Below are 14358 nucleotides of genomic sequence, written 5' to 3'. Positions count from 1 at the left end.
AGACTGAAGCCTCTCCTAAGCGCCTTTCTGTCTGGGAGGAATCTGAGTCCCAAATATTGAATGTTCCAGTCTGGCACACTGAATGTCACACAAATATCAGCTGTAGTATGAGTGAAATGCTTTGGTGAATCGCTGGACAGTGCCTGAGGCTGCTAACAGTTCGGTCCCATCCTACGGTTACATTAGCAGCCCTGTTTAAAAAAACCAGCCTGAAAATTAGCCAGTGTAAAAATATGTAACAAATTCATTTAGCACAGACCTCCTAAGTTTAACAAAACACACCCTGAACTTCCTCTTTAAGATCAGCTACATTATTTTTATAAACATTTGTAGTCACAACTGGCCTTTTCAGAGAGTTCAGAATTTGCACCCTGGGTAGACAACTACTCAAAAAAGGAAAACTGGGCTTTCTCTATCTACACTTTATACCTGATCCACTTAGCTGCCCAGGTTTATTCTGGGAGCAGAGGCACGCACCACTTTCACCAATTCACAGCAAGGCTCTCCCCACTTTCCAGACATGGAGATTCCTGGAGGGAACAGGTATCTTAGGGGTTTGTGTCAGGCTGTGGACCTGTGTCTCCTGCTGAGCAGTAGTATTGCAATACCATCCTCTCTAAAATGAGAAAATATCCACTCATGCAACAACGAGGTAGGCTACACTCCCTCCACAAAGTAGTGCAAATCACACTTGTCCAAAAATCCAGAACAAATGTTTATCACGTACGACCCAAGAAAGAGAAGCAAGTGTCAGATTTAGAGCTTATTGCCTAAATGACCCAATATGAAATGAAAGAAACTGCCCTTTTCAGAAAGGCAGTGTCATCATGGGTGATAACTTTTTGGATTTTAATGCCAACAAAGCCTACAGAGTTCATGACACAGACCAAAGCACCTCCTTACAAAGCAGTAGCTCAAGTTATAGCCATTCTTTACAGAATCTTGTGCTCTGTTGGCAAGTAAAATGAATCTAAGTAAGGGAGAGGCACATGGTTGGTGTCTGCATGAGGCTATAAAGCAGTGCTTAAACTTGCATGTAAGGCAGGAAATACAATCCTACTGAAGAAAAATGTGAAGCTGATGCAGCGAGGTGGCTGCAGTCATGGCTCGTGTAGCAGCAGTACAGAGGATGTCTGCAAAAGAGTGGATGATAAAGTGAGTTCAGTGGCACATGGATGTTTTTTTGTGCATGGTTTGTTCAATTCATTTATTGCATGCTGGCTGGTGTCACCTATCCCAAAGGTTTCAGGACTCTTCCCTGCCATAGGTTTTCAGGCTGGTTTCAGCTGCAGAGTCACTGTCTACCTTCACCAGGCAGCCACAGTCGCCAGCCTGCCATCACCTGCAGCATCCACATCCTGGCCAAACTTCTCCATAACCATGGCCAGCCAGTCTCTTAGTTAAACAGCTTCCCCTTAGACAGACACAATGTTAATTTTCCTGTGTCTGTAAGCCTTCTAGCCAAGGGCCCACTTGCCACAGCTGGAACAGGCGCTGCCCTAGCTGGGACCAGAGAAAACAGCAACAGCTGGCACAAAATAAGGAGTGGTTCAGGCAGAGCCAGTGAAAATATTGCAGTTCACACCACGAAGACAGACCCATTCTTGAGCTCTGTCCCATGCTTTTGATGTACACCACCTCTTTTCCCATCTTACCATTTCTCCAACACCCATTACAGCACAAGCTTCCCCAGCTGGCCCACGTCCTCCCAAACACCTCAAGCCAGCAGCACCCTGGTCACACGCAATATTTTTCATTCAATTTTTTTGTTTGTTTTATTAAAATACTAACAGTAAATATATTAATTAGTAAGATAGCTCAAGTAGGAAACACGAGGCAGGATGGAAAGATTTGACCAGCTATAAATAGCAGAATAAACAGGCAACTGCAAACCATGGGCTGTGAGTCTGGGTTTCACATGGAGGCAGCACCTGCTGCTGGGAGACTTCCACCAGTTTGTTTGTTTGCTTTTAAAAAAAAAAAATTATTTGCAATGATGGGCTCCAGGCTGACAGATTTGCCATGTTCTGGGAAAACATTAATACTTAGTCATCACTGGCAGGTGGTTTTTTTTCTATCTCCTGTGCAGTACTTGATCCACTCTGCATGCCAGAGGCAAGGTAGGGCTTTTGGCATGGACTGCCCTTACCCCAAAAACTTGGGATGTGCTGACAGCCAGGGCAGCTGCTTGCAGATTAGCAGGATGGGTCACAGCACATGAGCTGAGCCTATGGAGGCTTAGGACATTTCATAGAAATGGAGATTGCGAGAACAGGAGGCATGGTCAGAGGGAGCACATGGAGAGCTATGCCCTAGGGGTGCAAAACACTAGGGGATCCTGAAAGGTCCAAGGGAAACACACACGGATGCTATGGATGAGCCTTGGAAACCTTTCTGAGCAGAGGAAAGAAGGGATGCAGAGGCTTGTCCTGAAATGTCTACAGAGCCTTCACAGAAAGGCTTCCCAGGGAGTAGGGATGGTGACTCTGAGCAGGCCTGGCACAAGCTGCTGGAAGCACTTATGGAGTGCAGAGGCTCAAGCATTTTGTTCTCCCAGGAAGGCAGGTTGTCAAGGACAGGAGGGATCACCCAGCACGGCTCTCACAGTGGTTGGCCCAGGTCAGCATGTGTGGCAGGGGACATGCTCCTGCAGACACTGCAATGACTCCTCCTGGCCTCAGGCCTCCTCTCAAAGACCTTGCTGGCAGCTGCTTCCACACAGGCTAATCCCACTTCCCCCAGACAATAAAGGGATGCACGCTTTTCTCAGCCATGCAAACATCACAGCCCCTTTTGAAGGTGACTGCGTTCACCTCCACCCTGGGACAGTCCCTATGGGTGAGGTGCTTGGGTGAGTGGAGTATTTTTCAGTCAAGTCTCTGCCTGAATGAAGAAAAGGCAGGAATTCTTAGCCTGACTAATGCTCTGCCACTGAATTTTAGCCATCACTGCAGTTGAGCTCAGTAACTTGTTTTTATCTCCCAGAAAATCAGCCTGTCTGGACACAAAGCCATTGAGAAATGGTGAGCCCCACATAACCTCCACACACACTCTATTTCAGTGTGTGCCAGCATCCCTTGTGCAACATGCCTCATTTCTTATTTACATTTGCCAGGCTTTAAATTGCAACCCCAGCTGCTCATTATGCCTCTCTCTCCTAGATTAAAGAGCCCTAAAATGTCACCCTTTCAGTGTTATCATCTGCCCTCTGCTATTATTGCCCCTCAGTAAATAAAAGGGACTTCCCACTCATTATTTTATACCCCACAATGACAGTGCTTTTTCAGATCAATTAATTTTCACTCTTCTTATCTGCATTCAAGCCTCACCTCTCTTTCAGTGTTTCCATTGCCTGCTCAGGGACCTTTCCTGTGTCTCCTCTGACCTTTGGGAGAGGAGCTGAGCTGGCTCAAAAGGGGAGCTTGGTGTGAGGATATCTGATCTGCTTACAGACCAGCCGACCTAATGCCGAACTGGGCTGATGCCTTTATGCATGTCTGAGCTTCTCACTGAACATCCTGGGAAGATAATTATTGCTTGCTTGCCTGTACAGTTACATCCCCTTTAGCATGATCAGCCTGTACTGGGTGACTGGGTTCTTATCTATAAGGACTTCCATGCTCTGCCTTGTGCATAATTACCTTTCAATGAAAACCTCTCAACTGAAATCACCTTATTTTACAACTCTCCCTTTTGTCCCTGGAATACATAAAAACATCAAGGTGAAATCTTTTTCTGCAAACAACTGCAAAAACTAACTTGACTGGGATCAAGTTAACCCTAACCCTAGGATCTTTGGATTTTCTCCCTCTCTCCTACAAATTAGTAGTTTTTTATTCTGGCAAGAACCCACCCCTATTCTCTAATACACAGAAACCAGAAACTAATCTTAAGTGGGTCAGACCAACTTCATCATCCATCTTGAGAAAAGTTTAAAATCTAAGCTGTCAGCAATGCATAGTTAAAAGCACATTGAAAGCCATTGAAGGCCAGTTTGGACCACATGACAGTGATATGTCTTTTAAGGGATGGTAGGAAACTGTGTTTAGATTTTAAATATAGCTTTTCAACCCCCTGGTATGGTTTTACAAAGTAGGAGCAGCATCACTGTTCCCCAAAATATCCTAACCACATCATGTTAGAAATGGAGCTTTACTACTTCACTTTGTTTCCTAGCTACCAACATTTTTTTTAGCTTAGTAGTAGAGATAAGCAGTGAAATTTGGCATTCAGACTGCAACTTCATAAAAGCCTTAAAAAACTCTCATGCATATATACATATCTATCTATGTATACATCTGTAACAATTACAGTTGCTAGCATAATTCTCTTTTCAGATGTGTTTCTGTTGCTAGCCTCCATCCTGGTTATTTACTCGTTCCCATCCTGGGGCCCCTGCCAGCCCTGTCCTGGACTCCCCCCAGTTCTGCCCCTACCTCACACCCCCTCCATCCCAGCCCCCCAGCTCTGCTCTACACCCCTTTCCCACCCCAGCCCCATCTGCTGTTAGAGCATTCTCTCTTCTCTCCTCTCAGCCTTTCCAGCTCTACCAGTCCCTTTACATTCATCACATTAAAGAAAACATTTCATGGTCATCTCTTTTATCTCCTTCACTGAACAGTTAATCTGAAAAAATGCTTTCATGTTGCTAAATCAGGGCCAGTGGGCAAAGCCAGGCTGACAAGAGACATTTTCCTCTGCCACTAACCTGGGCTAAATAGTATTAATTACAGAGGCTGGGCTTTGATTGCTGGAGTGTGGTGGGGCTGTCGAGAGCTCCCTCCTCCCCCTCTGCTCCCTCCCACCACAGACCCACTCTGCGCCTCCCTTACCTGCCTGCCCTTTGCCAGCATCCCCATCTCATGTCACAGCACAGCTGCAAGTGGGACCCCCTAAATCTTCACCTGGGCTGCTCAGGCTGCAAATCTGGAAGAGTCAGGTCCCTGGGCTGGAGGACAGAGCCTCGCTGGGTGATTGGGGTGTCCCTGTCCTTGCCTCCTCCATGCTGGTCTGCCCAAGGCAATGTCTTTTCCAGGACAGAAACTGCTTTTTTGTGTGTGTGTTTCAGAGAACCTGAGTTCTGGGAGGCAACTCAGTAGACATCACCCCATACAGTGTTTCTCAGCCTGTGGTCTGTGGGCCACAAGTGGTCTGTCGCATGTCAAAGGGACTGCAAAATGACTTCAGACAATTTTTTGGGACAGACATATCCATCCTCACACATACTACAAAGGAGCAAAGACAACAGGCAGTGGGAGCAGAAGGCAAATTGAGGACAATGGGCTACAACTCAGTCTTCCATGAGGCAGTCCAAAGGTGTTTATTGCTCTTTCAAAGGAAGAAAGAAAAAATAGGCCAGACTAGCCCCACAGACACAAGAAGCCCATCTCTGCACATCTCCAAGGAGATTATGAAGGAAATGATGCCGTGCCCCAATCTGTGTTGGCAATAATATCCCCCATGTATCCCAGGTGGGAAGGCGACAAACTTCCATCCCAACGGCAACATCAGCAAACAACTGGTTACCAATTCTGCTGAATTGGCTTCCCACAAATTAGCAAAACAGGCCAAATCCCCAGACAAAATGAATCACAGCTGAAACACTCTGCTTTTTAGGGGCAGAATGCCACTAACTGCTTTCCCCGTCCCTCTCTGAGCTGAGCAGGGCTTTACAAAAGTGACCACAGGAGGAATTTTCAGGGCGGTCACTCTCTGTTTCAGAGACCTTCCCTTGGGATGGGTGGCACAGCTGGAGGCCTGAGTCAAGCTGTGGTTTAAGCTGATTAAGGTGACTGTCCCTGGTGACCCACGGTGCCGAGCCCTGCCGCCATGCAGCTGGTGGGCAGCATAGCCAGAGCACAGCACACCAGACAACAGGCACCTCCAGATTCACTACAAACTCATCTAGAGCAACCAGGCAGGACAGTATTTTTAAATGCTTTATTCTTTGTTTTGAGTGTTTGCTGATGTACATGAAGACCTGTTTCTCCAGCCACTGTGAGCTGGAGTGTGAGCCCAACTGGATGACCTGTGCAAGTTGGGGTCCCACATTCACATCCTGATACTGAAGACTCCATGTCCTTCCTCCTCCTCTGTGCAGCATCTGGTTTTCACAGGCTCACCCTGCCTCCTGAGTCGATGCTTTGCTCTGCCCTGCACAAGCACAGAGGGAAGCAGAAGGGGTAGACCTGGTCCATTTTGCCTCAGTCCACACTGTGATCTTCTATGTGCTCTTCTCAAGGACACACGGATCTGGTTTTCCTAGACAGCAACAACAGGTTGGAGTCTCCACCAGGGCAAATCAGCACAAGGCCTTGGAGGTCTGCCAATACAATCTGGCCTCTTAGACACATTTGCTCTGAAGAGCAAACAATTGGAGAATTTGGAAAACACCTGGAGTGATCACGGCCCAACAACCACACTCAGCTAAACCTTGATACAGCAGTAGCTTGCATGGATCCAGATGCACAAGACAAGTTTACTCCAGGTTTTTTGGGAACGGGTCCTTTGGACTACCTTGATCTCTAGGGCAAAAGACCTCAGACTTGTCAATAGCTTCATTCACACCTTCAAATTACAATGTAGCACTTAAGAGAATGAAATACCCAAGTAACCTAACTAGGTAGTTGTCCCCATACTACTCCTTTCAATATTCAAATATGTTTTAAGATGACAGTGTTGTATTTTTAGAATACAGTGTAGCAGTTACTGTGCAATGCCCTGGAAGAGCTGTTTAGAAGGCAGAAATAGGCATTTTGCTGTCTAGGAGGGCAGTACAGAGTCTTGGGGATAAAGACATCCTCAGGCAACATGCAATAGTGAGGGAAGTTAAGGCTTGAGTGGCCATTGCTGAGTTTACAGTTAAGAGCCTGTTGATATGAATGACAGCTCAGAGTCCTCACTGGACCATAATTCAGACTATGAACAATGCAGTGGCTTTTTATATTAACTTCAGATATTTAGGGCTCTCTTCTTTGCCAGAAAGATGAGAAACTTTTCTTCTTTTTTTTTTTTTTCAGTTAAAATGTAGAAGATAAGAACAGCCTGGATCAAATTAAGCCTCTATCTCGCCCAAAGTTTTCTGGCTGTTTTCGGTTGTTTCTGAGTGAAAGGCAAAAAGCTTTGCATCAGTGGGATAATGTGCTTCCAAAGGAGTTTCTTCTTCAGAAGTTGTCTCTCTTGCTTAGAATTTGTCTTCTGCCTTGAGGCAGGGTGGTTTCTGTCCAAAGCTACTTGATTTGACTTTGTTCTTTGTTTATTTTCAGCTCTGCAGGCTGTCACTGTGAATAATGGGTCTTTGGTGCAGGAACACAATTCTCAGATGAATATTGTCCTCCATCATAAATTCCAGGGCTGCTCAATTGCAGAATAAATGTTACCTTCAGGGAGTGGGTGGCTGGTGCCTTTGGAGATGGTACAGGGTGCCTGTACAGCACCTCCCTGTCACTCCACAGAAGGTTATAACTCCTTGCTGAAGTTCTGTATGGGAGGGCCAGGCTGTTCTCCAGCCTGAGCAATGAGATGGGCCTGCCTGAAGCTCTCCTGAGCTCCACACTTGGGATTCTGCTGCCACATGGTGGCATACACTCTCTCTTCCTGGCCCTGGGAATCCCTCCTTGGCTTCCAAGAGGTAGCACATGTGGAAAGAGCACTTCTGAGCTCTGCATTGCAACTAGCTCACCAAGTTTCCAGGGACCCGTTCTGGAGCTGCTAGAGGCTTTTTCAAGAGTATTGTTTCCTGTTTAGAGCTACACAAAAGTATGAGCAATGCTGGCCAAAATCTGAGAGGATCTCAATTGCTTTGGGGTCAGCAGGTAGGATTTGTAAATTAAAGACCTTTACCTAACCTGAAATCACTAGAAGTATTTCCACAAAGCAGACCAGGGTCTGCATCCACCTCCTTGAATTTCTGCTCTGCAGCAGATGCAAAGGCAGCACCAGGCAGGAAAAGAAACTATAGACATCATTCCTCTTCCTGACAAAGACTGAAAAGCAGAAATGTAGTCACAGGAGCTGGTGGAGAGCATTGCTCACTCTGTCTGTGCACAGCACCTTCTGTTTCCAACGCTGTGTTTCACTCCTTGAGGCCACAGGTTGCTCTGTCCTGGGTCAGGCAGCTGCATGCCACTTCGAGAGGATGCATTTGCAAGGCAGCTGCTCAAAACAAGGCTGACTGCTTCCTTCCGGAAGGGTGGTGGCACCTGTGGGTGGAAAATCCCTGGGAAGTGCCCTGGGGCCACCTCTGCTCTGGAGGCTGTGAGGCAGCATGCTCAGAGCCTGTTGTTCCCACCGTGCTCTGTGTACAGTGCTGGATAAGGCAGCTTTGCACAGCAGGCTTGGCTGGCCAGGAAATGCAAGGAGCCATCCAGCCAAAGAGGGAGGGTGGCAGAGCAACTGACCTGCCCAAAGGGTCACCTCGGTAGAGCCACTTAGTTTGCAAAGGACTTTGGGGAACTGGGCCCAAACCAATAATGCCTGGAGTCTGGAACAGAAATACTCATGCCTGGCATTGACAGCATTCCTACTCTCCTCCATGTCAAGACAAAGTTGAAGTCCATCCAGCAGCAGCTCCAGGATGCAGGAAAAATACAGATTCTGTGAAAATGGCGAGTTGCCATGGACCTTCCTCCCACCCCATCAAAGCCCCTGCCCAGTGGTAAAAGCTCATCTATTTCCTCTTCCAGCTTCACCCTCACTGCAGTTCTCTGGCAGTGAGAATAATGCAGGGAGCAACACAGGATGGGCATGGTGACACTGGGAGCAGTAAAGTGGGAGAGAATAAGGATGGGGAGGTGTGACCCTAGGGAGGAAGAGTGACTGTCCATGAAGCAGAATGGGAGGGTAGGAAGGCAGAGGGGAAAGAATAAAGGTGCTGTGGGCAACATATTAGGAAACTCTGTGCTGTGATGGGATCTCTGTGTTGGCAGGACACTGGTGCCCAGAGGCACTGAGTACTCAGGCCTGCAGAGCAGGGATTGGAAGGACCATCTCTCTCCAGAAAGCCAAGTAGATGTCTTCATGACACATCACAGAGCTGCCCCATCTCCTGCCTCTGTTGTTCCTCAGCTGCCTGAGCTGTAGGGGAGGAAGGAGTGGCCAAGGAAGGGGATTTTGCAAATGTTGGGACAAAATATGCAGCAAGGCTGTTGCAAGCTCAGCCACTGTCAGTCCATAGGTTTGGTGTCCTATGGCAGTACATGCAGATACGAAGGAGGCTTTGAGATTACCAGTATCCAGCTGTGGAGCATGCAGGCACTCAGGAAGAGCCCTGGGACCATGTCATGGCCCGTGTGGCAGCAATCAGGCTGCTTATTGTCAGCTGTGCTTCTCTTCCTCTCCTCATGGAGATGGGCTGGTCCTCTGCCCCACATCCTCTGTCCTCATTGCTGCTCTCTGAGCTTGCCTGCTGCATCCTGTTTCACGGAAAAGGATTCACCATGTGGGGGAGAAGCCATGTCTGTGCCCTGGGGGCTCATGCTCTGCCTGGGAAACCTCAGCTATCAGGGTAACCAGCCTGGGTGATTAACAGCGGTGGAAGGTGCTGCAGAAGTGCTCGGGTTGATTCCCCGCAGAGGCACTCTGTGAACGGGTGAACACATCAAAGGGTGTCTCCCTTTCATCTCACTGCTCCAAGCAGACGGCTCCGGAGCATCTCTTCCAAGGACAATATGGGGAAGAACTCTAATAACCTTACAGTGTGGAGCCCTGCCAGCGCTCCCAGTGGCCGCTCTGGCGGCAGCTAAAGGGGCGCCTTCTCCGCTTCCACCCTAATTGCCCTTAATTGGCTCCTGCCTGCTGGCAGCAGAACGGCAAGGGCTCTCCAAGGATCACTGCGCACGAGTGACAACGATTGGAGAAGGATTGTCGGCCCCTGCCTTGCCCCACCTCCATCACACTCTCCCCCACCCACCAGAGCAATACAATAACCTTTCCAAGTATGAGATTTTTCTGTCAGTACATAATTTTTTCTTTCCAGGCCCTGATGCGCTGGAGGGGGCTTTTCCAGGGAGCTGGGGCAGGGGGCCAGGGCAGTGTCCCAAACCCAGAGGAGGGGGTGTGTGGTGGCCTTGGGCTAAGGGGGATAAAAGTGTTGTCCCTTCATACAGCACTGGCCATGGCATCCAAGATCACGTCTCGGTGCAGTGAGCCCTGCTGCTCTGCTGCGTGCCAGGGCTTCCTGTGCAGGTGACCAGAGCTTTGAGGTCCCCCAAGCAGAACCAGCACACCAGGGGATTCAGCCCTCAAAATCCCAATTTTCCTAGAGAGAGATGCTGCTGTCCCAGGGCAGCCAGACGGGAATGGGGCTGCATCCCCTGGCTATGGCCTGCACTGTTATCTTGGGGATGTGGAGAGGTGGTAGGGAGGGCTCCTCTCTGTCCCTACTCCACATCCCAGTGCTGGGTGAAGGCACACAAACCCCCCTTTCTAGGGAAGGGTTCTCCAGGACACACTGGCCCTTGGCTCATCTGGCTCCAGTTTGCTGTGGCAGACCTCCTTGCCTTTTCCCCTCTCTCCCTGACACCCACACAAGCCATCCCCTCTTGTCAACAGGAGGGTGGGAAGCCACAACACAAAAAGGACCTTGTAGCTCTGGCCAGGCACATCCCCATCAGACTGCCTCCCTGCTCCCGCTCCCAGCCAGGACAAACTCTTGCTGCAGCAGCAAAATATAGGCAAGCATCTTCCCAGCCTTTCACAGTTGCCTGCATCCCGGCCAGGGCCAGTGTCTGCAGGCAGCAGGCATCACGTGAGCAACATGCTCCACGGCAGGCTGGCAGGGGCATGGAAACGCAAACAGGACACAAATTCAGTTCTGATGGAGGGAGCTGCAATGTCTTTCCCACTGCGGTTATTTTTAAACTGTTTATCAAAGGCTCACTGCTCTTGGCAGCAGGGTGGGCTATTTTTGGATGCCTGCTTCACCTCTCCACAGAGATGTGCTGGCATAGGCTTGTCCCTTCTTTTGCCTGGCACCCTCAGACCTCCTGTGGTCTCTGAGGTTTGCCCCACTATGGTCACTGCTGTTTGCTTCCTCACATGTCGAGGGACTTTTTAAGCAGGAGGTCTGAGCTCAGGCACAATCGCATTATTAGCCCTTATTAGCAAAGCTCCTCTCATCTTTTCCTGCTGTCAGTGGTGACACAGCTGCTTGGGTATGGGCAAAATACACAGTTGTGCCTGCTATTCTCCTTCAGGATTGGTGGCATTTGCCCTGACCTAAGCCTGGCACCCTGGGGCTTTGCATTAAAGTTTTGTCTATGTCATTGGCTTTCCACTTGCTGCTGCCATGTCTCTTTGCCCATCTAGAAGAGCAAAGCCATGTTTCCCTACTCCATGGGATTGCTGGAACAAGTAAGTGGGACAGGATGACTGAAAACTCAACACTGTCCTCACAGGGCCTCTTCTCTGTGGATGGCTAAAGGAAATAACAAGTTTCACTGAGGTGCAACATTGGCAAAGGTGGTCTGGTGAGGCAGGACTCAAAGCAAGTGCAGGGAGACAACAGGGGTGCGTGGAAGTTGAGTAGCTGTGTGTTGGAATCAGTGAATGCACAGACTGGAATGGGAATGCAAAGCAAGCCATCAGGCTCTGAGGTTAATAATAGGCTGTCTGAGTCTTGACTGTGTTAAAGAAAATCAGTCCTTAAAAGAAGCTCACTGGCAGAGTGCTTGGCCCTGACAGAATAATCCACAGGAGCCCAAACAAATGACTGGCCTCATTACCATCCCGCAGCCTCAAGCATGCCTTGAGACACGCTGGGCTCACATAAAGAAATCAGCACTGTCCACACTGCCCCTGCAGTACCAGAGAAAAGGACTTGGAGAAATTTCCCAAGAACATCAACAAATTCAGGGATTTCCTTTTGTTAACAAAGCACAAACCTTCTGCTGAAGGAAGATTTCCTTCATTCAAATATGATTTTGGAGAGCCAAAGGTACGTGCAGGCCAGGAGATTCTCCTTCAGGAATGAGGACAGAAGAAAGCCAGTGCTGGCATGTGTAAGATTTGTACTCATTTGCAAGACCTGGACTCAAAGAGAACGGATGTGTCTTTTCTTACAGGAAGTGACTGGATGAAAAGGTGGAAACCACTTACTTGGGCTGTTTGGGAAGATTCAAGCTATACAAGCACACATAATTGTACTTTCCAGCCCTGAGAGTTAATGGACAGACTTCTCTGAAATGAGAGACTGGTGGGGATCTAAAAGCCCACCTGGCATAGGCTTAGGAGAAAATGAGGTGGAGCCCATTGTGATTTGTGACACCCACTCAGTTCTGTGGCCTCATCGTTCACCATCTCCACAGACAAGACAGTCAGAGGGGACTGGAAATGCGGCCAGACTGACAGCACAGAACTCAGGGAAAAATCCTCAGGGTAAAGGATCAAGGGACAAATGCCAAAGAAGAAACATGGGTGAAGGAAGGGAGATGCACCTCCACACTGAGGACACAGAACTATATCCAACAGCACCCACAAGTGCTGGAGTGTGTGTAAGACTGCTATGCCAGCACAAGGCAGTGTGTCTGGGAAAACAGGCTTTCTGATTTCTAAACAAGTCAGGAATAAAATGGGCAAAGTCACTAAGAAGCTCCTTCAGACATGCACATGGGGAGGTGACAGCAGCATGTGGCTGGCTGTGGGGGCCAGCTCTGTAAGTGTGGCCAGGACAAACTTCACAAGGAGTATATGTTCATGGAGTGAGTCCCTCTGGTGCACTGAGGCTGCTGGCACAACATGTATTGCTGGCATGAGGTCTCACTGAGGCAAGTTTCCCCCTGACATCTGTGGGCATGTTGGATGTGAGCAGACATTCCCTTGGTGAGTGAACGTGATGCCATGCAGTACAGTCAGAAAGACACATTCACCATGAGAGGATGCAAAGGAAAAATCACACCCTTGACCTTTATTCCTAGTTAAAGGAGGAGACTTACTATGAACAGTAGGGTGATTGGGAAGTCTAAGGCAGTGACCATGAGAACCTGAGCCTGCCTGGATGAGGGATGAGTTCACTGTTTCCAGTAAGAGAACTCATCTGGACAGTTTTGGAAAGTAAACAAAGGGAAGGCAAAAAATGAAAGAAAGAGGATAAAATGTGCTGTTGCTGTAAGTAGGATTCACAGACTAATGAAAGCAAAACTCATAAATGCCCCTCAAACCTGGAGTCAGAGTCCACCTGGTTGCCTTCTGCCCTGGGCCACCTACAAAAGAGAGATGCAGAAAAATGCATCAGAGGGCTTTGCACAGTACTGTGGCCAAGAGTCTGCCATAGTACCCTTGCCTTTCTGTGGTCATGACAATACAGGAGTATGTTTCCCTGATACCAGTGCAAAGAGCTCAATCTGGAAAAGACATGAGTCAGAAAGCTGGGGGAAAAGGACTTGGCACAAGGTGGGAAAGAGCCAGGGATTTGAAGGAACAGTAGGGAGATGGACATCATTTTGAACATCATGGAGAACACTAACAAACATGAATGCAAGCAACCCCTGCACACTACTAAGTTTCAGAAAGGTCTGGTGTCTCCCTTTTAATCCTTCATCCATCATTTGAGTTGACAACATATACGTCCTGCAAGCTTTATCTGACAGTGTTTCTGCCACAGAGCTCCTCATCACCAGCCACCACTGTGCTTTGTATGATGTCCTGATGGGTCAGTCACCTACCCCAAAATCTGGGCCAGGCCACCCAGCCCTATGTGTCACAGCGAGACCCTGATGTGACACAGGGAAAGAGGGGAAGCAAAGACTTAGTCCATGCTGGCAGAGGCCCAGGGGTCCCAGACCCACCTGGCAGCAGAACCGTCCTGCTTTGGGCAGCGGGAGCCAGGACAAAGACACAGTCGTAGGCACAGCAGCTGCTTGGAGCACGCTGCCCCCCCATGGGGGACATGCTCCCTGCCTGGCACGGAGACCGTCCGCTCCTCCTTTGTGGCGTGAAACAAAGAGCAGAAGGAGGGAAGGAAGTGACTTCTCTGGAAGCGATTGTGGTGATGGGATGAGCACCCAGCTCTTTCGAAACAGTCAGAGCAGTGATGCCCCCGGCCCCTCTCCCATCCCCTATTGCCTCCCATTCACCGCTGCCGCCCCTTCTTTCTGCGCCCTCTGCCTCTCCTTATGCAACAGGGCGAGTGGGAAAAAAAGAAGCAAAAAGAAAGCCGGGGCGAGGGAGGGAGGAAGCCGATGGGGCACTGGCTGGCAGGCAGACAAGGAGCGCGGCAGGGGCGGCTGGGAGCCCGGGACACGCGGGCTGTGCCAGGGCCTTCTGGGCTGCGGGCATGTACGTGCGGTCAGCAACGTGCGCCTGCCGTGAGCGGGGCCGGCCACACGCTCTGCCGTGCCCAGCGCTCGGGCTGGCACCGCC

At 49.2% G+C, this 14358-nt stretch overlaps 1 long non-coding RNA gene across 5 annotated transcripts in view; it reads right to left on the bottom strand.

Annotated features, from left to right (window-relative positions):
* Positions 1–6994: 6994 nt before the first annotated feature.
* The window catches only part of LOC146439379 (uncharacterized), a 43121-nt gene continuing 35757 nt past the window's right edge, over positions 6995–14358 (bottom strand). Inside the window, exons 3-4 of one of the 5 annotated variants that reach the window (XR_014850777.1) lie at positions 8400–13199; positions 6995–8201 (exon numbers count right to left, since the gene is read on the bottom strand). This is a non-coding gene — a long non-coding RNA (uncharacterized LOC146439379). Of the gene's footprint in view, positions 13200–14358 lie in introns of all 5 variants that reach the window. The other 4 variants (XR_014850774.1, XR_014850773.1, XR_014850775.1 and 1 more) reach the window with 4 other exon arrangements.

The sequence above is a fragment of the Lichenostomus cassidix genome, chromosome 3 (assembly GCF_008360975.1).
Source record: "Lichenostomus cassidix isolate B80296 chromosome 3, HeHo_3.0, whole genome shotgun sequence".
NCBI lineage: Eukaryota > Metazoa > Chordata > Aves > Passeriformes > Meliphagidae > Lichenostomus > Lichenostomus cassidix.
The sequence above is the reverse complement of the archived record's forward strand: the minus strand, read 5'-3'. Positions and strand labels throughout refer to the sequence as shown.